This window comes from Aythya fuligula, chromosome 12 (assembly GCF_009819795.1).
Source record: "Aythya fuligula isolate bAytFul2 chromosome 12, bAytFul2.pri, whole genome shotgun sequence".
Lineage (NCBI taxonomy): Eukaryota > Metazoa > Chordata > Aves > Anseriformes > Anatidae > Aythya > Aythya fuligula.
Genome location: NC_045570.1, coordinates 11,124,218 through 11,145,420, shown reverse-complemented (window position 1 = coordinate 11,145,420; position 21,203 = coordinate 11,124,218). Strand labels below are relative to the sequence as shown.

General features: G+C 45.4%; 1 protein-coding gene across 4 annotated transcripts in view; it reads right to left on the bottom strand.

The window, feature by feature from the left end:
• Window positions 1–20,933, bottom strand: part of CHST8 (carbohydrate sulfotransferase 8) — a 175,782-nt gene extending 154,849 nt beyond the window's left edge. For 2 of the 4 annotated variants that reach the window (XM_032195445.1, XM_032195448.1), the window contains exon 1: window positions 20,382–20,431. The gene's annotated coding sequence lies outside the window, so the exon portion shown is untranslated. Of the gene's footprint in view, window positions 1–20,381; window positions 20,432–20,693; window positions 20,734–20,858 lie in introns of those variants that run through there. The other 2 variants (XM_032195446.1, XM_032195447.1) reach the window with 2 other exon arrangements.
• Window positions 20,934–21,203: the final 270 nt, after the last annotated feature.

The window sequence follows — 21,203 nt, the reverse complement described above, 5'->3', positions numbered from 1 at the left end:
CTGATGAGATGTGACCAAGCCCCATGGTTTTCCAGAGATGCAGTGAAGCTCTGCTTCTCTTTCATAATTCAGGACTATGGCAATAATACTTGCATTATACACTCAGTTAAATTACCCTTCATAGAGGCAATGCTCCAGCCTGCTCCTGGGGGTACAAGGATGCTAAAAATGCTGTCTGTGAGAGAACAAGTGAAACAGATTCTGGGTCCACTCAGTCCTTACAAGCCCCAGCTGGTAGCTATCACTCTCATCAAGAGTATTCAAAGTCTTTGCAAGGAGGGTGATGTTGCTTTCTTGTCTTTGGTTTGGCCCTTCTGTGGCTAGTACCTCTTATTTACTTCTGAGGTGCTCAGGGAGAGACAGTAGCCCAGGGGCCAGGAAGGGGACGTACCCTGGTACTTGTGAGGCGCACTGCAAAAAGGCCAGCTCAGCCCGGGGAGATGGGAAGGGCAAGTGTGGGGCTGCTGGCTGGAGGATGTGTGATGCAGGAGTATTATCGTGGAGAAGGGGTAGCTGGGGACAAGGTAGAAGTGTGGAGGAAGAAGGCTAGGATTGCAAAAAGGAAACTGAGTCCCAGTCTGAGGCATAGTTTTGGGATCGTAAAGCCAGTGAGGGAAGAACCAGAGATACATGTAAGTGGGACTTCTGAAATGGAAGAGTGGTGTGAAGACAAAGAGAGAGAAAGCTGTGGAATTTGTATCCTCACCATGTCCTCCAGGTAAATCATGCTCTATCTCTTTTTTTCCTCTCCACTGTGCATAGTGAGTGATATGGCAATTTCTGCACCCTGCCTGCATAGCTCCTGAATTCTCAGTGTTGCCAGAATATTGCTGTACAGTGCCTCAAAGGTGCCTCCCTTCCTGTGAGGGATGATGTGATCTCTGCTAGCACGCACAGTGCCCTCTTTGGTTCAGAAAATGTTTTGGAATCTTTGGGGTTGAAAGGTGCAACACTGATGTATTATTATCTGCTGAAAGGATATACCCAAGAAAGAATCGATAGCATCTCCTCAGCACATCGCTCCTCACGCAGGAGGCTCTTGGATCCTGCCCAGTGTTTGTAAAGCATGTGTAAATTAATGAACATATTCATTATTAATAATGACACAAACATGTGAAAGCCTTTTAGATGAATACTTCAAAGAGTACTAAGCCTACTACTAGAATGAAGTCTAAGCTTCAGCTGCAAAATGCAGTAGAAAATTGTGGCTGAAAGGAACACGTGTTTAAAATTAATGCTTTCAGAGTGGTGAACTAAAATATAATTCCCACGCATACAGAAGACATATAGACTGGCTTTCTGTAGCACAACGCCTTGAAATACCAACACAAGTAACCTTGTTTGGGATCAGCAGGGCTTATTCTATTTATTAAATCAATAACTGTAAAGCCCGTGAACCATTTTAGTTATCAGCTGTTTCCAAATGAATATCCCAAGCATTTCTAATCACAACCATCTGATTTCCATTATTTTGACATCCTTCTTCTTTGGCTGGATCAATAATGTCTGATGTAATAATTTATCAACATATACTGGGAAAATTATTGATTCTACTTGTGCACGTTAGATGGGAGAAAAATATGTCAGGCTCTCCCTTTAGTCTAAATGCCTTTCTGGATTTAAATTAAGCTGCATTCAGTGTTTGTATGAAGGATATTAGCACTGTATGTAAAACAAATCACTGTAGCTGCAATGGATGTTTTACTTGTCCCAGTTCCCCTGATGCCTTTATGGCACCCATCGCTGCAGTATCTGTTTTTCATACTCTAATTGCCTTGTGAAATCTCTCGTTCCCCCTCTGCCTCCCACCCCTGTGCGTTCACACAGCAAACTGCAGTGCTGCCTGACACTTTTCATCTTGCCTCTTGGGGAGGCTGAACTTAAGGCCAACTGGAGATTTTATTTAGTGGAGATGTGCTATATACATAGAAAGCTTGTACATAAATCCTGGATGTTCCCAGAATGATCAAAAGCGTATGTGTCTAATGTGGTACGATTACTATTTGGTCATGATGGTTTTTTTTAAGGTGTGGGGTTTATTGGTGAAAGTAGTATTTGAAAGAAGACGATGAAGAAAAGCTGCACGTTGTGTAGGTTACAATACGCTAGGCTAACAGTACTGTGCCTGAGAACTCTGAATTGCAATTAATCTACAAAAATCAAAGGCATGGAAATCTGGCTAGGTTTATTTCTTAACAGCTCCATACTAATAGTACCTTGGAGGGAGGAAAATCAGAGTACTAAAAAAATAAAAAACTCAAAGTGCTGAGTCATTAAGTGGAACGATCCCATCCTCCTCCAGCTATAAGTTGTCATCAAATTACTTACCTATGTATATGTTGTAATAGCTAACTGTAGTTCCTTTTCCATATCTTATTGTTTCAGGAGGAGATGAAGCGACTTAAAAATTGCAAATGTTTTTCCCCTTAGATGCAAGAGCATAAATCACTAGTAATACTGAGCGCTCTGCCTCATATTGATTCTTTCGTGAACTAAGCCAGATGGGTTCAGATATGAGCATGATCTAATATTCCCCTTAGCTTGATTTATAGATTTCTTTGTGCATTACCTGACCATAAATGAGTCTTGCATTATTTCTTGTGTGCCTGTCAAATTAAAGAAAAATATTCTTGTTGACCTTTAAACCTGGGATGAAAAAAAAAGTCGGAGACATTTTACTGCATGTATTACAGTGATCTTAGTGCTTACGTGCCAATTAAGGGTGTGTGATTATGAAAGAGGGCTAGTGATTTGTGTTGTGTGTAATGATTTCATTTTCTTGTAAAGCACGCAATAGATATACAGACAGTAGCATAAGCTACATTGCAGATAATCCTGGAAGAGAGTAAAAGAGAACAATTTGGCACAAGTCATTCCTTAATTTACAAAAACGAGCACTGATTGCAAGAACAGAAATGTTTTTCTGGTAGAAAATAATGTTCTTTAAAATGCAGGCACAGCAAGCAGAAATGCAGAATGACTGCCACATAAGGTGTTAATACCATTAAGGGCAATGAACATCACGAGTTTCCTGACCCTAGAGACCTCTTCTGTGAACAAAATGAGTTTAATATGTATGGAAAATAACAAGCAATGTATCATGAACCTATCATTAGGGCCGAACTCCATGCTTGGGACTTGCAGCCAAAGTCTGGTGGGATGCATTTAAGTTTTGTCTGCAGTTCATGCATAAGCTCAGGGACTGATTTCAAAACAACAACCCAGGACCTCCTCCCACAGCTCTCAAGAGTGTTTCTACAGCCTAATGAGCCTCTGCATTTATCTGTAATTAATGCTCAGAGCTATCAAATCTATCCATTAAAAAAAATAAATATCAATTTCTGCTATTCTTCAATTTCAAACCAGGTGAAGTATAGCAAACTGCTCTGAAACTGTTCAGCAGACCAGATCCCTGTCAAATATCTATTCGGGTTGTTTCTCTATTCCGTCTCTCTATCAGGAGATGACATTTTCAGCAAGAGCACAATTTTACCTTCTGTCTTCCAAGAAAACAATTTATTTTTAAATTTTCTTGGTCTTTCCATGCTCTGTGGGCATGCAGCAAAACCTGGCTGGTAGCCTTGGTCTAGGCTCTTCTAGGAACAGGCAAACCTCTTTGTGTTCTCAGCTCTGTCTTCTGGAAGCTTTTCCATGTGTCCATATAAATATTAAAAAAAAAAAAAAAAAAACAACAACTTTTTAGATTTTTCTCCAGCTCAGGTATGTTCAGACCAGCTAACCCCTTCCTACAGCTGAAAGCAGGGGTTGGAGAATGCTCATGCTCCCTTCCAGTCCCTTGTTCAGGTCATTGAACTGTTGAGTACCCTCTGCCCAACCTGCAGTCTTTGTTATTTTATTCATAAATACTCTGCTGTGGCAAGAAAGCTTCTTTAAGGCTTCCAGTTGGCCAAAGGCTAAAGTGTATCCAGTGTTTTACATCTGTCCAGGGATGCACCTAAACAGGATATCTGTTTTGGGGACCAGAGTATTCATGAGAGAAGGTCCTAAGTATAGATTTTCTTTGATTTGAACGTGTTATTTGAATTTGAGTGGCTGGCCACATTTGTTTTTTTATTACAGTGAGCTTCTAGTCCCTGAGACCGGGGTTCTGTGGTGCTAAAGACACTTTTATTATATATGAGACTTCAAGTGATAGTCTTTGCCCTGAGGAGCTCACAATAAAAATAAGCAGACAGATAGAGAGATAAAAGACATGATTCAGCATCAGATGTAATTTGCTGTATGAAGCTGATCCAATTGTATTCGAAGGATTTATTTTACAGATGAAGAAACTTAGGCGCAATGAAATTAAATGACTTGCAGAAAATACCACAGAAGTGTATGGAAAAGTAGGAACTAAAACTCTGATTGCCCCTAGCTCCCAGGACAGCCCTTCCCTTCAAAGCAGAGGGAACTATTTATACCTTATGTGAACACAACTACACATGCTGTACATCCTAATCTGGAGAAATTATACAGCCCTACGTAGTTATGCCATGCAGCAGATTTTTTATTCCTCTACTGAGCATCAATCTGGCACTATCTCTTGTTTCTTCTGCGAGCAGTTTTACTCAGAGATACTCTTTTGACTTCTAGCATAAATGCTGCTTTAAGGAGAGCTCTTTGTTGCATAAAGACATAGAAAATACATCTCAATTCCCTATTCTGGTCAGTATATTTATAGGAAAAGTATTGTGGCAGTAAATCAAAATGCAGTGATTGCCATTCCCCTTCCCATGGTGATTTATAATTGTGGATTTACATCTGGCTAAAAGACACTGTTCAGACTGTCTGGCTTGCATGGTAATAACAGCAAGCTCTCCTCTATTTCCTTTCAGTATGGCGATGGAGACTGAGAGCCCCTTCACTTTAAACAATGCAACAAACACATAAAACGAGGGTTAAAACCTTTTGGAAAATACAAAAATAATAAAGCACGATCTGTGAAACTCTAAATCATAATGACAATGTGATCCAGTGTCAGCTAGAGACACTCCCTGACTACCGTGGAGTTTAAGCGAAGCATTTCTCTATATGGTGAGTAAAAAGAGGGAAGAGGCAGGGAAATAATATTCAAGAATTTCTTAATAGAGTTGAAGGGCTAACAGCAGAAGAAAACTATTCACCCTCCGGTATTACAGAGTTTCGCTTCAGAGAAAAAAAAAAAAAAAGGATACCATAAGATCATGACATCTTGTTCCCTTTAACAACATTTCTGTCTGAGTAGTATAAACATCCACAAGTCACCTTCACATTTATGAACCATAAATGTAATTATCTTTGGTTGCCTTTGTTAAACCCGCTCAGAAGTTGTTGGTTTTTTTCTTCAGTTGCCTAGGAAAAGCAACTACACAAGGCTGAGGGCTGGTAGCTTGCTGTTGGTAAGGGTTGGACTTGTATTCTCGTTTGAGAAGTAAGACAACAGATTGCCTGTAAGATATTTACCATATAATGAAGAGGATCGTAAAAACAGACTGTTTGAAGGGGTTTTGTGCTGGCATCAGGAGTTCAGCTTTTGTCCTTTCCTAAGCTCTGCAGTGAACAGCCCGTGAACCTGCTCGAGGCAGTCCTTGGGTTTGCACTGAAAGGAAATGCTGTAACCCATGCGTTTCCCCTGAGCTCTCCTTGCTTTAACACTCACAGAGCTGTATGGGCAGGATGTGGGTGTTAGGAATTCATTCTAGACCTGAAATGTCTGACAAAGACTAAAGATGAGGAACAAAAGACATAATCAGCCTCTAAGTTTGCCCAGATACTCAACCCCCTAGCCATCCAAGCCACGTATCTTTGCAGTTCCTGACATCCTCCAAGGAGAACACGCTGTGCTCTGCAGATCAGCTGTGCACAGAAGAGAAATGCCGCTAAACTGCTGGGTACTCCATACTGCCCCTTGTAGGGCAGCGTGGAGGTGGATTAAGCTGGGCTTTTTGGTAGTATCCATCACGACAGTCAAAGCATTAAATCCTTCTCCTTGTCCAGCACTCTATTCCATAATAGAAACAAAGGCAGTGGTGACAGAGAAAATCACTTGTGCCATCTAGTTTATCCTTTGCTTGGAAGAAAGATTGTTTCTTGTGTTTGTTGTCTTTACAGATGATACCTCACCCAAATTGCCACCTGACCTAAAGTCTGACAGAGAAATGGAATATTACCCAGACAAAGCATGCCGGGATTCCTGGCTTATTGTTTGTGTCGCAGTGGAGAGTGAGATCAGGGTACGCTTTGCCAGATGAAAAGAGGGCAGGATTGTAAACCTTTCTCCTGCTCAGGGGAGATTGTGAGGGAAGGAATGGGAGGAAGTGGAGCATCGTGTGTCTGCGAGCTGCGCTTTCCTGCGGGGGTGGTAATCTGCAGAGGTTGTTGGGAGTCGCTGGAAAAGGAATAAACACTGCAGTGGTCTTGGCTGGATCCTGAAGGGATCTCCTCCCCTGATCCAGGGGATTCTCTGGGAAAGGGCTTTCTTCCCTAACTTTTTTTTTTCCCTATGGGACTCAAGGAAAAAGTCACAATGCAATATTGATCTCTGTTTCTCGCTGTCATAAAGAAGGGCAGAGAGGAGGAGAGAAAGGGGCAGAGGGTTATGTCCCGCAGGGCTCTGCGCAGCAGCTGGAAGATGCAGTTGCTCCTTCGCACCAGACCCTCCAGGACATCACTTTGTGATGTTAGCAATGGCTTTTCATGGCTTCATGTGTGCTTTTACGCCACAGGTTACAATTTAATTTCAAGCAGGTGTTTGCTTTTGCAACATTCAAGATGACTAGAACAACACCTAGGGCAGTAACAAACAAACAAAACAAGGCTTTGTCATGCTTTCGCTGATGCAAGGCCCAGGCTATGGGAGGCTCAGTGAGACATGCTGCCACCAGGAAGTGCTGCAAGTCACCTAAATGATGTTCCATCCCCAAGTTTGTGCCTGTATTCATCATCTGCATGTGCCTTCCCTGCTCCCCCGGACTCCTAGGTCTCTTTGAAAGCAGCTTTTCATGGTTGGGCAGCCTCCAGTGCTCCACCTGCACCAGTCTCTTGGGCAGGGGTGGCAGCTCTCTGTTCAGCTCACTGATTCCTCAATCCTCAGCTTTCGCTCTCAAGCTTGCACCTTTCCCTTGCACACCTTTTTTTTTTTTTTTTTTTTTTCCCCCGTTGCCTCTGTGGACAGTCCTACCCCTCTTTTCTTGCCACACCTTGTGCTGTCTTTGCCAGACTTCAGTTCATGTGTTTTGAAGTCAGTGGTGTCTGGAAGGGGATACGGGGCTGACTCTGCCAGCACCATCCATGAGCAGGGGATCAGGAAAAGCAGAACTGATCGATTGGTGCCTCATCACAGAGGGCTCCTCACACTCCCTGCCCACTCTCCCACCCAGCTGTTGGTGGGGCAGAGCCCAGCTCGGTGAGCACAAAGCCCGGCCCGGTGAGCACAAAGCCCGGCCGGCTGCTGGGAGCAGGGTGTGCTGTGCTGCCTGCCCCCTGGGCCTGCTCCTGCCCCCAGGGGTAGCCAGCCCCATCCCCTGCTGCAGGGTTGCCAAGACCTTCCTGTTCCTTGTGCATGGAGAACTGGGCTGGCTAATCAGTTAAGTGATTACTAGAGAAAACAGTGATACTTAGGGTGAAGACAGAGATAAGAGGTTCTTGTTCTTAGGGACAGACAGGAAATGGTGCTTTCCAAAAAGAGCTTTTGCTGATGGTTTATCACAGGATTTATATTCCCTCTCTGAACACTCAGTATACAGGGACAAAAAGCAGAGGCATGTTGGTACGCTGTTGTATTTAGAACAGCCACAGAAAATTAGGATCCAAATCAAATCCGAGGTACCACGTGATTACATGGCAGGCTTTCGTAGCTGGAGATCTTCTGTGCCACTCTCAGCCCCTGACAGAGCTCTCACAAGCAATGTGAGTGATGAGCTCCTATTTAGGACCTGACAAATTTGTGTGGATCAATGATTATTAAAAAGAAAATGTCATTAAAGAGGACAGTTCAGTGCAGTATCATCCAGGAGTTGTCAATGTGTCTGCTGGGAAAATTAAAATAAAGTCATCTTACAATGCATATTTCAAACATTTAGAATTTAATAATTAACTAACAGACAGAAGCAGCAGTCAATTTCCAGAGTGCGTTTTGGCCTCCATTAAAAACATGGATTCTCTGAGAGGCAGGAGATTATAGCTTCTTGAGATTCTTAAACTTTACTGAAATCTTTCATGTACAATATTTTTGTAAACTATTTTGTTAAATGAGGGTGACAGTTAACTAAATATCTTACAAACTACTCTGAGCTTAAATTCATTTTGATCATTAAAAAAAAAAGTTTATCTGGAGTTATTTTAAATTCTGAAGACTTCTGTTTCAGTGAGTAAAGTGAAAAACTTCTTTGGTTTTGGGACGCACCTGAAGCAATTCTCCCCCCCACTAGTTTTGGATCAACCACGGAGCAGAACAATGAATTATTCAGGCAGTTCGATTCTCACATGGATGAGCCCTGCAGATGTTCGTCCGTTTCATATTGTTGTATGAAGTCAGCCGTGGCTCTGATAGGGCAGGTAAAGTGGTAGTAAAATTGGTTGCATTGCTAAGAGTAAATATTTGTACAATTTGATGATGGAAGATCTTTTGGAAAGCTTGATGCATCCTAAATGATGGTAGTCATTGCTGCCACTGCTACTCATTGCTATGAGTAGTTATTGGAGGGTGTTTTTCTTCCCCAGTAAACTTAGAACTAAGAATTAGTTATTTTAAACACGGTATTATAAATAAAAGCATTTATTTCCTCATAATTTTTCAGAACTAAGACCCTAGATGCAATCTAGCAGAAGCCCGGGATGGAAAGCCAACTCTGTTTCAAACAACACAGAGTTAAGTAAAATGAGAGGGCTGATAGAGTGATGGAGAAGTACAGGGGAGAGCTGGAGAGCACTGGTTAGCATGATAGATTGTTCTGTCCTACAGGGGACATCATTACTGTCAGGTTCCACGCAGCCATCAGAGTGAAAGGGAGATGTGCAGAAATCTAATCTGGGCACATGCACAAAGGGACCCATGCTACAGTTTAGAGGGTTTTTTCTATCTTCCTGTACTTTGATTTTCTTAGAAATCTTACTGTGGCCTAACTTCACAAATTTCCATTCAGACTTCTCCCTTCCTCACCCTTCCTGTTTTTGTGGGGGAGCTGTAACTCTTTCTCCATACAAAGCTCTCATTCCCAGCTTTGGTCTCCTTTCCCGCAATGTGATACAACCTTTTCCTGAGGCTTTTTGCTTTGTATGTTCCTCCTTGCTAGATTTGTTGTGAACTTTTTTGGAGGAGGAAAAAAAAGGCAGTAAGATGAAGAGAGACAGTCCTGCTTTGTGAACCACAGAGGCTGCTGAGTGGTGGCATTTGCTGGGCACTGCATGGGGCAGGTGGACCCAGCCCCAAGCTGGGTGGGCTCAGCTCGAGGGGTCACAGGCAGATCTGGCAATGCCAGCAGGCCAGAGGGTAGATCTAGGGCAGATCAAAAACCTCAAGATGGAGCGTTTCTCCTTTCCCAAAACTACATTCCTTTCCCAAGAATTTTGTATTTCATGACAAGTTTTAAAAGCGAGGATTTTAATCTTAACTAAAATTAGAATTTTCCATATTTACAGGTCAGAAATTCTTATTTCAGCAATAAAACTGAGGGAGCCATGCTAAATGGAGAAACTGAATGGTTTGGGCTGGGTACCTAACTTTACTTTCCAGTGCGGCAGAGAGGGAGGCCCTTACAGTGGGCCCAGGCCCGGTCCTGAGGAGAGCTCTTCCTCCCAGGTGAGCAGCTCACCTACGCAGAAGGTTGCTCCCAACTCGTGCAAGGTTTTTGCTTCAAACAGAAATTGACCCTAGGAGTTTTTGCTGTCAGATACATTCTTTAGCCTTGCTTCTTTCTGTTTATACCTTGGCAGCAGAATCGAGAGTTATTCAGTATATTATCATTTGCCAAATTAAATTTGGAGAGAAGAGAGAGATTTCATAAAATAAACCAATATAAACAAAAACAGTGCCTCTGGGTAAGATGATATAGATAACTGGGGGAACTGCATGTAAATCCATATAAGTAATGGCTGTGCAAAGCCATGATGCTGTGTATTTCTAGTTACCAACCTTCAGAAGAAGAAGATGAAAACAAAGGAGGGCAATGATACATGGATTAGAGAGTATAGCATGTGAAGAGGCTGAGAAAGCTAAATTCAGAGTCTAGTGAAAGAGAAGGCTCAAGGGGAACATGATCACGGTCTATAAATACCTTCAAGGTAACAATAGGAACAAAGGGAGGGAATTATTCACAGTCTGAGAAAATTGTAGGCCAGGGAGCAATGGCCTGAAGCTAAGAAAGAAAAAGTTTAGGTGAGATATTAGGGGGAAAAAGAAGCCCTGACAAAAGAAAGCGACAGGGCAGTTTAATAGCTGGACAGGGAGAGTGTCCAGCATAGCATAGCTGCCAGCTTTGTGCAACAGCTAGATGGCATATCACCGGGAGCAAAAACAATAAGAGGTGGAGGCTGTAATCACACACACAAGAGCCAGATCAGGTGGCAGGAGTGCCTTGTGGTTGTGCGGTCTCTGCTCCACTAATGCCACGTAGCACTAGGTGGAATTACAAGGCAGAGCCGCCTCTGAGCTAGAGCAGCTTCTTCCTCTGCTGTGCTCACCTACGTGTGTTGTTATCTGTCCTGGGCACATGGATGTCCCCACATCCAGGTGTGGATGAACCCCAGGTCGCGCCCCCTTCCCGAAGTCTGCTTTCTGTCCCTCCAGCAGCGATGTCGGGAGAACAGCAGGCAGACAGAGCAGCTGTTAGTAAGGCAGGGCCAGCCACGAGGCTGCCGACATGAAGGGCTATCAGAGGTCTCCAAGTCATGTAGGAATGAGTAGCTGGGGGTTTGCTTTCTGAAGAGAAGCTAGATGCTTGCTTCCTGGAGGGAAGCAGCAGACAGGGCCCTGTGGACTGTGGCTGTGGGTCCCCACCATGCCAGTGCTCCTCGCTACTTGTCTTTGCCCTAGAAATGGGAGGGAACGGGGTCGGCCAGGTCTGAGACAGGCTGATGTTACTTCTGTAGCACACAGAGAAAGGTGTTTCTCATGCGTGCTGCACCTTTAATGCTGGTACAAAAGCAGCAGTGTAGCAGCAACACTGGATCTGAAACAATTTTGTACAGTTTTAAGAGTTTAATTTTAGACTTGTTCCTAGTGAAACCAAAAAGCCTGGTGAGTCTATACTGATCTCCAGCAGAGGATCACCACTTTTAAGACCAATCCAGGCAGCTGATGAATGTTTTGCCAGTGGTATCTTGGTGACAAGCATCTTGCAGAGGGAGCTTCGTGGTCTCATTGGTTTCTTATTTACAAAGAACTACTTATGTAATGATATACTTATGTAATGAATGTAATGATTCTCTGACATCTTCACAACAGATCTTTTTGGAAAGGTCTCTTCAACTATGTAAAGTCAGGGGTAGGACTGGATTACAGAGGAGATCCCTTCATGGTAATGCCAATCGCTAAAAATATCAGATACAGTATTTTGAAGACCAGGAACAATTACAAGTTTTGCTTTTCTTTTGGTTTTAAAGCTAATTCTGTATTGCTTGTTGCGCTGAAACTTCACTGATAATTACTGGTGAAGTAACAAATCTAAAAGACTTGTAAAATAATCTTAGAAGTCCCCCTTTTTCTTTTTCAAAGTGTTCTCTGTCCTAAGGAATCCAGATGGGAAAGTACAAGCATTTCCAGAAGGTATGCCCTTGAAAAATCTGGAATGAATAAAGGCACAAAAAAGCAGTCTGTGTCTGTTACTTTCCCCAAAGTTGCTTTCATTCAATAACTTGGCTATAACAGTCTGCAGTTCCGTACGTAAGCTCAAACAATCGTATTTCTAAATAGCTGTGTAACTGAAGGGAAGTGCAGTCATTTTAAAGACATATCTCTCTTACAGTCTATAATGAATGTAATCTTCAAGGGGCAATAACTTCTCTCAATTACACCATTTTTCTGTTAAAAATGTCGTGTTACAATCTTAGGTTATCAGCTCCTCTGGCCATGTACACGCGTTTGTCAGTAAAGCATCCTAGACACCCACGGTATACTATAAATAAGAGTACTAATGTTAAAACTTAAAAAAAATAAATAAATGAAATAAAAATCTCATGTTAATCTGTCAAGTTATTTTCCCAATGTAATACAAAGGGCACAACAGCTGTTTGGAGATCTCCAATTATAGCCATTTTCTGGCTATCTCCACAGTAAACGCCTTTGGCTAATATAATTTAAACCTCTTCTGCAAATGCGTTTTCATGCTTTGAAGTTAGCTAATAACTTCTGCCACTTAACAGCACCGCTCGGCGATGTGCTCGCAGCGGCAGAAGGGGGACGCGAGCCCTGGCGCTGCTACCTGCTGCCCGCCCGCCTGCGCGCTGCAGCGCGGCTCCCAGCTGGGCACAGCTGCCAGCAGCTGCGTGGTGCCGTGGGCAGGACGAGGCAGCGGGGCTCGGAGCTGTGTTTTCACGGCAAGCGCAGGAGGCCGGGTGAACTTCAGTGATCTGCCCGGAGTTAGGTGCCAAGGTCACAGCCCGCATCAGGAAGGAGAAGCAGAAATTACAGAGCGCTGGGCTGCGGCCAAGCCCCTGGGAAGCTTGCGTTTAGCATAGCATTCTCCAAGCAGCAGGGTGAAGCCTTAGCTCCCTTTCAGACAGAATTTGAATGGGGTTTGTTATAGGATTGCCAGCCGACTTTCCGTGATGACTCTGAGGTGGATTGTGATTGCGTGGGGGAGGGGGAGCCCAAAATGATGATGAGGAGGATGATACAGCCCTATCAGATATTTATGAAAACCAGATGGATTTCTGTGCTAGCAATGTGCTGATGTTATAAAAGACTTCAGATAAACTCTTGACATTAACCAAACTTCTCCCCATGTAATCCAGAGGCTGAATGAGCTGCTTCTGGTATCCTGAATTAAAAAGGCTGCGCTGAAGGTTACTGGTGACGTAGTTAGAGCAACACAATGCCATTAAGTGCAGTGATGTCTTGGCTGTAGATGGAACTTCCAGACTGCCGTCAGTGCTGGAGACCCACATATAAGGTGCAGGGTTAGAGGAACTTCACCAGCTGCAAGCCCTTAGGGCAGTGGCTCCAGTTACGCTATGGGGACACATGGTAGCTAACGCTGTGGGGCCAGGCCAGGTCCTCCATGGGTCGCAGCTTAAACAGAATAACACAGCCTGTGTACGCCAAAACACTAAGAAATAAATTTTAAGAGGAAAAGTCAATTAATTATTTTAAAAATGGGAAAATTACTTTAGATTTAAGATGTTGGAAAAAAAAATTAAATCCCTGTAAATGTTCTGTGTGATAAATGTAAAGCCTCTATGTCTAGCTGTCATGCCACTTTACTCCAAGACCTGTGTTTCAAGATGTGAAATGATGTTATTGTCAGTCTCTGCAGGCAAAGGGGCAGCAGGAAAGCATTTTCCCCCTCATCTGTGAGGGAAAAGCACCAGCATTAAGTGCTAGAGGAGGTGCCCTGGCTGCAATGGCACCGTGCTGGGTGATGGCAAGCAGTGGAGATGTGAGAGCTTGGGCAGGGCTGAGTAAAGGCAGGAGAGAGCAATCCCTGAGCGGGCAGCAGCTTCCTCAGTTTGATCTTCCCTCTGTAGCTCACAAGTTAGTGAGAACCACCCTGCTAGGGAGCAACAACTGGTTCTTTCAAGGGCTGTTCCAGGACTTTGTGAACAGGGGACACAGCAAGAAAGGCTGGCCGTGTGCTGTGGCTGATCTAAGTAGCTGTTGTGAAGAAAAGCCAAAGAAGTAACAAACTGGCTGTTGTAGAAAGAAAGTGGTGTTGTGTTTTTTTTTTTTTTGTTTTGTTTTTTTTTTAAAAAAAAGCAAGTGTGATGAAGTATACCCTTGGGGAAAGCTGGAATAAAGAATAGAAGCCTTTGTAAAACACTGTAGAGATGGCAGGGAACAAACTCTCCCTACAACTGGCAGATGTTGTATGGAGTAAGCCCTGCAGTGGGAGACACATGAATGAAATAGCACTTGGTCATGCTCTGTCACCCCCATCCCAACACCGTGATAACCTCCAAACGAGCAGGTTTCAGTCACTGCAGATTAGGACAGAACTATCACTTCTCTTACAGGAGAAACCAAGCAAATACATTCCTGCCATGAGAAACAAGGGCTGCCTTCTGTGAGCACTCGTTTCTCTGAGCCTTTGGCATCTGCTAAAATGAAGAAAATAACTACTATTCTGAGCTACACCACAAAGAGGAGATTCATGGCATCCTCCCCGGTATGTGCCTGCAGATTCATATCTTTTATTGACCATGATGATACTTTTACACTTTCTTCCTTTATCTCACAGCTCTTTTCACAAATGAATTTTGTAATTCCTGAAAAAATGAGATGTCCAAAAGTTTGGAAACTGAAAATCTGTAGGATTTTTTTTGGCTTTGTTTTTTGCCAAATGAAAGAGCAATGTTTTTATTCCTTATTATGTACTAGTCCAACTTCCGATGCAGCTTTCAAATTTCTGGAATTATTTTACTGATTCAGCTCATACTGATTTATATGCTTTAAGCAGATCAAGCAGGTCATGCAAAAAAACTTAATGTCTATTAAATAATTATCTATGTAACATCTTCCATTAAAGAACTTTAAAAGCAAAAAATATTAATTGATCTTCGAGTTAAGTAGTGTACCCATTTCAGGATATAAAATCGAAGGCATATTAAATCAAATATTCAAATCTGGCTGCCCTAAAGTTAGTCATCCATATATGTGCATTACTAGCTGACTGCTGCTTTGGTTCTCTAAACTCAGAAGGGACAAGTTTTGCGTTTGGGAGTCTCACTGAGCAGAAAGATACTTCTCGAACTATTTCTGTGAGGGTTTTAATAGAATTAAAAGGGATCCTAATTTAAATACCAACTTCTCTTGCACCTTTGGCTCAAATTAGCAATTATTTATAAACAAAGCAATTCATACTTATCTCCCAGATATACCTGGATGTCAGATCGCAAGGCATCTGAGTTCAAATGCCACTCTGACAGTTTATGTAACTGATCCTGCAGCATTTCCCAATGCAAATAGTTACAGCTAGCTCAATGAGTGTCATTTACTTAAATTAACTGACTTTCAGGAGGTCGCTTCTTGCACAGATGGGGGATGTAAGATCAGCCCCTAGGTGATTTCATCATGGCCTTGCTGCCCATCGGCAGCACCGAGCGCAGCAGCCGGCCCCGCTGGCCACCCCGTGTCTTAAGCCCGGGCGCAGCCTCCGGCCCCTTCTCCAGGGCAAGGATGTGCAGCTGCCGGGGAGCGAGGCTCCGTTGTGATTAAGAGTGAAAGACCATTTATGCATGCTGTGATATACATTTCAAATTAAGTATTTTAAGGGAGGTGCGATAATTGTCAGGTCTGCATATTTAATGGACCTTGAGCTATAAACATGCTCAGAAAAGTGCCTAGTTAATATCACTTTGACAGTGAATTGGCACAGTGCTGAGCTCCGATGCATCAAATTAGCATCGATCCGCAAAATGTTACTGAAAGGCTTCTTAAATCTGCCAAGTTTTAAAAATCAATCCCAAAGAAGAGGGCTTCTCCCCAACCCCTGCCTTTTTTAAAGTCCTTTCTAATTCCCTACCAGCAGTCCAAGGGCATTCCTTTAGAAATGCCTTAGAAATGTTAATTCTTTTCAAACTTTGTCTTCCCATCCTCGTTCAATAGCGATCGATTCCTCTTAGGTTGTTTCTTCTGTTTTAAATCCTCTCCCTAGGTCAGGAGGAGCGAGGCTGTGACCGAGCAGTGCCCATCCGAGGTGCAGGCGGGCTCCGTGCAGCCAGCGCACATTCACTACTCTGGGATGCAGGTGCTCCGCTGCCTCCAGTGGATGGATAACAACTTCCACATGGGATCTGAAGGAACTGGCACTGCCCCATTACATTCCTCCATGGCTTTGGTCCTGGCAACTTCAACAGCTTCCCCTCTCCCTGTGTGATATTAATACAGCTGGGCTCAGCAGACCTGGCTACGCTGGAACGCCCTCAACAAACACAGGAAAGCTGGCACACTCTTCTCTCTCAAGCATCGGTGACTCCGCTGCAGTTCCAGCTTTGCCTGCCAGGGACGGTGTTTGTTAACCTCCTGGCAGCCTGCAAAGCCACCCTGCTCTGGGCTGTCCGGCTGGACAGGCAGAGGAGGGATGGCTGGGAAGGGGAAGAGTTTGACGGAGGCTTATGCAGCTGGAGGAAGCATCCTCCTGGGCAGCCTCATCCTGGTTGGTATTAGCTCACTTTGCTTGCATTTTGCTCTATGGATTTTCAATAACTATGATAGAAGAGCCTACATTGAAAGAAAAGAATTAAGATACAATGGTGACATTTTTCTCAATAATTTTTTATCTTCATTTAAGCAGGGATACAAATGGTAGGGTAAGGTTTCAGTACTTAATAACAAAGCTTTCCTTGAAAATGCCCTGTAAGAGCTATTGAAATGTTTTGCCAGCAAAAGTCACATCGCAGCACCTGCGAGGCTTGTGACATTCATCTTTATTCCCTGAAATAAGCGGAACTGGGTGGATTTCAGAAGAAAACCCCAGAACAGGCTGTTGCCTGCGATGAGGGATGCGTGCTGTGGCATGGTCACCACGGGATGGCACAGGCCAGCACCAAATGGCTCCAAAAGTGGCACTGCCAGACCTGGAAGGTTGTCTCCAGATGGCAGCCAGTGTGCTGCAGCAATGTCCCTGCTCATTCCAACCTCTCAGCCACCCTCCTGCCATATTGCTCACCCTTGGGGTCATGCCATGAAGACCAGGCCCTGCCATCCCATGGCTTGCTCTCGTCATGGCACATGCCCTGCGGCTGGAGCCACGGTGGTGGCACTGGGACTCCAGACTGTGCCTGCAAAGCCTCTCCCAGCACAGTGACTGCTGCGGTTGTGCCCTAGTCCAGAAACTCCTGGAGATGTCTGGGGAACTCGTTCGGGGTTGTCCTCACCGCATCCCACTCACAACCAGGAGCAGACAGAGGCTGAAGGTGTCGTTCCCGTGGCTCAGCTGAGGTCGGGGAGGAGTGTTGGCTGCTGTGAGATGACTAAGGCTCACATGCTCTTTACTTCTATCTGTTAGAGCTCTTAATCACTTTGTGCTGTTTCATCCTATAACATGAATTCACTTCAAGCTGTGAAATTCACCATTTTTGCCATGACTAATTCGTGAAATCTGCCACCTTCCTTCATGGTTTGCTTTGTACCCTAGTTAGGCATCGTCTGTCTGATTAGGGAAATCTGTGGTTTGTTTCTTGCAATCGTGCCAATACGGTTTTATTCCCCTCCTTTCGCCTTCTTGCTCTCAGCTGTGATTTCACTGTCATTTTTGTCCTTCCATGCCCCAGGAAGCAGCAGCGTGGAAGCCATCTTTGCTGGGATCTGCACACAGCAAGTCCTGGCTTTCCTCTTCTACGTAAAGCGTGGGCTGGGCTCAATCTTGCATCAGTTGGAACAAACCTGAAGCTCTACCCCTGGCTTTGGTTAAAGCCACTTACGTCTATTATGTTTACAATCTTAGGACATCTCTCCCTGCCTGGTTACTGCAATATTTTGGAAATCATCTCCCACCTGCCTTGCTAGTGCCTTGTTTCATGATACAGTCATCTGTTACTCTTCATATTGAACATTGCTGGCATTACTAAATGCTATAAATACACCCAGCATACTATAAAAATACACAAGCACCTGACTGATCTTGCCTACAAGAAATACTATTAATCTTTCATTTTTCACATGCTCTGGGCAAGATCCAGGGGGTGCTCGAGGAACATCTTATAACAGAATTGGGTCCTAAATTCTCATTTTCTCATTGATTGGTTAATGTCTAAAAATATTTTCCCATACTCTTAATGTCTTAATTGTTCTTTGACAAAGTGGACAGTCCATCCATCCTTTAACCTGTAATTTACACCCTCTTACATACCCAGTGAAATATTATTTTAGTATTTCTGTCACTGAAATACAGTGATAAATTGTCTTGGTTTAAGATCAGCAGGAACAGTATAATGGATGTGCAGGAGAGCTTATTGACTTGCTTTTGCCAAAATGGAGTCCTGCCATGAAGTTCAGAGGGATCACAAGCTGCCCGGGGTACTACACATGCTTTGAATAGTTCTTTTTAATGGTAAAGCATATGGGTTGTGGTATGTGGAGTTTGAGGAGGTAATGATAGGAGAGCAGAACACCTTCCCTCCTAGCTCAGCTCATTTTCACCATCGCTTTCCTTTCCATCTCTCCTTTCCCATAGCCTGCTTTTTTTCCCACCAGTTTCACACACTGAGTTAATCATCTCCCTATCTGAAATGCAATCATGTAAATAAGATCAGCAGCACCATTTCTATTAACAGATAGATAAATGGAAAAATCTCTGGAAGTCTCTGGTTGTAATTAACCCTTCATCGGGAACCCAGAGGAGGAGGTTCAGGAACATCCCATATGTGTGTTCAATACTTTCATCCAGCTATCTGAAAACCTGGGGGCCTGATCCTGCTCCTACGGTTTGTAACATCTCTTTGACTGACTCTGACAGCAGGATTGATGCCTGGTGCTCGTTTCTGCATCCGCTGCATTCAGCATGGGACTTTCGCAACCCCACTAGCCCAAGCTATTCACTTACCCCGTTGTGGACTAATCAGATGGCAATAAAAGCTTTTACTGTGCCATCCTGTTTGTGATCAGCAGAAACATAAAAAGCATGTTAGCAAATTGATTTTTGGCATTAATTGTGAGCAAAGAGCATTATACTGAGTACAGATACTTTTTTTTTTTTTTCCAGCAGAAAAATTCTATTTTAGTGTTTTGAAGTGATTCTGGAAGATGCTGAGATAAGCCCAACGGACACACTTCGCAAATACCACAAGGCAAAGAGCAGTTACTGAATCTCTTCAGTCTTATTAGCTTACATAAACATGAAAATTTGAATAATGTTTAAAAAGCTAAATTCTCCAGATAATCCGTAATCAGTAAATGTTCATTACCGAGATGCAGCCAATGTACATGAGATTTCCCAGGTGACGTTTTGGGAAGTTACCAGATGTAAAAGGCGCAGCAAAGCCCTGCTCTGCTGGGCCAGGCAGAAACTTCTGCGGGTTCCCACGGTGGCCGGGCAACAGCCGGGACCTCCCCAGCCCCACTCAACCACCTATAGAGAAAATCGGAATTCACTGTCTCGTTATACAGCTCTGGTGATTGATAAATAAATCATCCCCATGCGATGATTGATGTCTCCATATAAATAATTAAGTCCTGACCTCACGTGATGACACTTGGAACTAATGCTCAGAAAATATCCTTGGCACTAGATAAATAAAGGTAGGGTGAGATTCAGGGGGGAGGGGGAAGCCAGATCTTTGTTTACATTTGTTTTGTTCTGTTTGATTCCATCAGCTAATTGATGATGATGATTGTTAATCTCCGTTGCTTTCTGCACTATGGATTTCATTCCTATCGGTGATTGCTGTTGAAACTTTGCTCCACTGGAACCAGCCTGTGATTAGATTTCCAGCAGCCACAGTTTCACAGAGCTCCTCCAAATTGTTGGGTAGCCTGGCCCGGGCACTTTGCACCTATTTTTGTTTGTGATTTACTTTGCTCGGTAGCAGAGCTCTGGCAGCCCGGGTGTTGCTGCCACTCTGCTGAACCAGGCTAGGTAGCAGGTGTCAGTGAAAGTTTAATTTGGAAGCTCATGAATTCAAAAGAAGGGCTTAGCGGTTATCCCACACAGAGAGCTTCTGTGGCCTGCTCCTGGAAAAGAGAAAATCCCGGGGACATGAAAGGAATTGATGAGACGCCAGACGTCTGACAAAATGAAATCTCAGGATAAACTAGGGATAGCTCTCTCATCAGATGGTGAGCATCATTAATAAACAAAACGGATTAGCGACTGTATTTCTGATTTTCACTTAGGAGACTGTGCAGGTTTACCGTTCAGCCCCTCTGGTTCCGTACATACAGCCTATTCTCCAAAGAGCTGCAACTTTTAAATCTCGCAGTAAACCACAAGCATCTCGGGGTAAGCGTCTAACATAAAAAAAGCATCTCTGTGTTTGGGAGGCACGGTAATCTGCACACGAGACAAGTCAGCTCCAGACAGAAAGCGACACTGGCACACGACCGAACGGGGCTTTCCTAACCCTCCAAAACCTTACAAGAAAACCCGGCCGACCCGGTACTGCTTTGTCCCCGCCGTGCCCGCCCTGCCCGGCCCCGCCGCTCGCCGCCCGCTCCCTGCCCGCGGCTCCGAGCTCCACCGGCGGCTCCGAGCCCAGGGCGGGCAGGGGAGCGCCCGCAGTCCCCCTCCCCGAGCCCACCTGCAGACCTGGCGAGGCGCAGCGGTCCCCCCGCTGCTGGCACACGAGCAGAAGTCCGGGCGAGCAGCGCTCCCGACCCGGCGAGACGCCGGCGCCTACAAACTCTACTTTGCCTCGCAGCCCCTCGGTGCCGGCGCGCAGCCCGGGGGCGGGCGGCTCCGTGCAGCGCCCCCCCCCCCCCGCCACCTGCCCGGCGCCGCCCCGCAGCCACCAGGGGCTGAGGGGATCCGGGGGTGTGTGTGGGATCCCGGCGCGGCCCCACGGCAAGTTTGGGCACTTTCCCCGAGTGCCCCGGGGGGGCCGCCCCGCGCACCACTGACCTGCTCCGCGGAGCCTCGGCGCTGCTCTGCGCGGCTCGGCGGGGCGGGAGGAGGGCGCGGTGCGGTGCGGGACGGCCCCCCCGGGGCTCCGGCAGCCGCCGCCCCCGCCCCGCCTCCGCCGCCCCCGGCCCCGGCCCCGGCCCCGGCCCCGGCTCCGCTGCGCACCTGCGGCCGCCCCTCGGCTCCTCGGCCCCGGCTGCGGGCGGAGCCGTGCCGCCGCCGCCGCCGCTCCGCAAGTTTGCGGCGTTCCGGGGCTGCCCTGCCTCCCCCGGCACCGCGCGGCCGCCGCAGGGAGGAGGAGGAGACGGCGGCGAGCAGGGGCGCGGGCGGCTCCCGGTGGAAAGTTGCCGGCCGGGGGCTGGTCCCGAGCTGGGAGCCGGGGACCCCCCTTCCCGGGCTGCGTTGGGGTCGGGAGGCTCCGCTCTGCCGCGCTGGAGGCGCGGGCTGCCTGCCAGCCATCTCCTCCGCCGGGCTGCGGGTGGCAGCGCGGCTGCAAATGCGCCTGGTTGT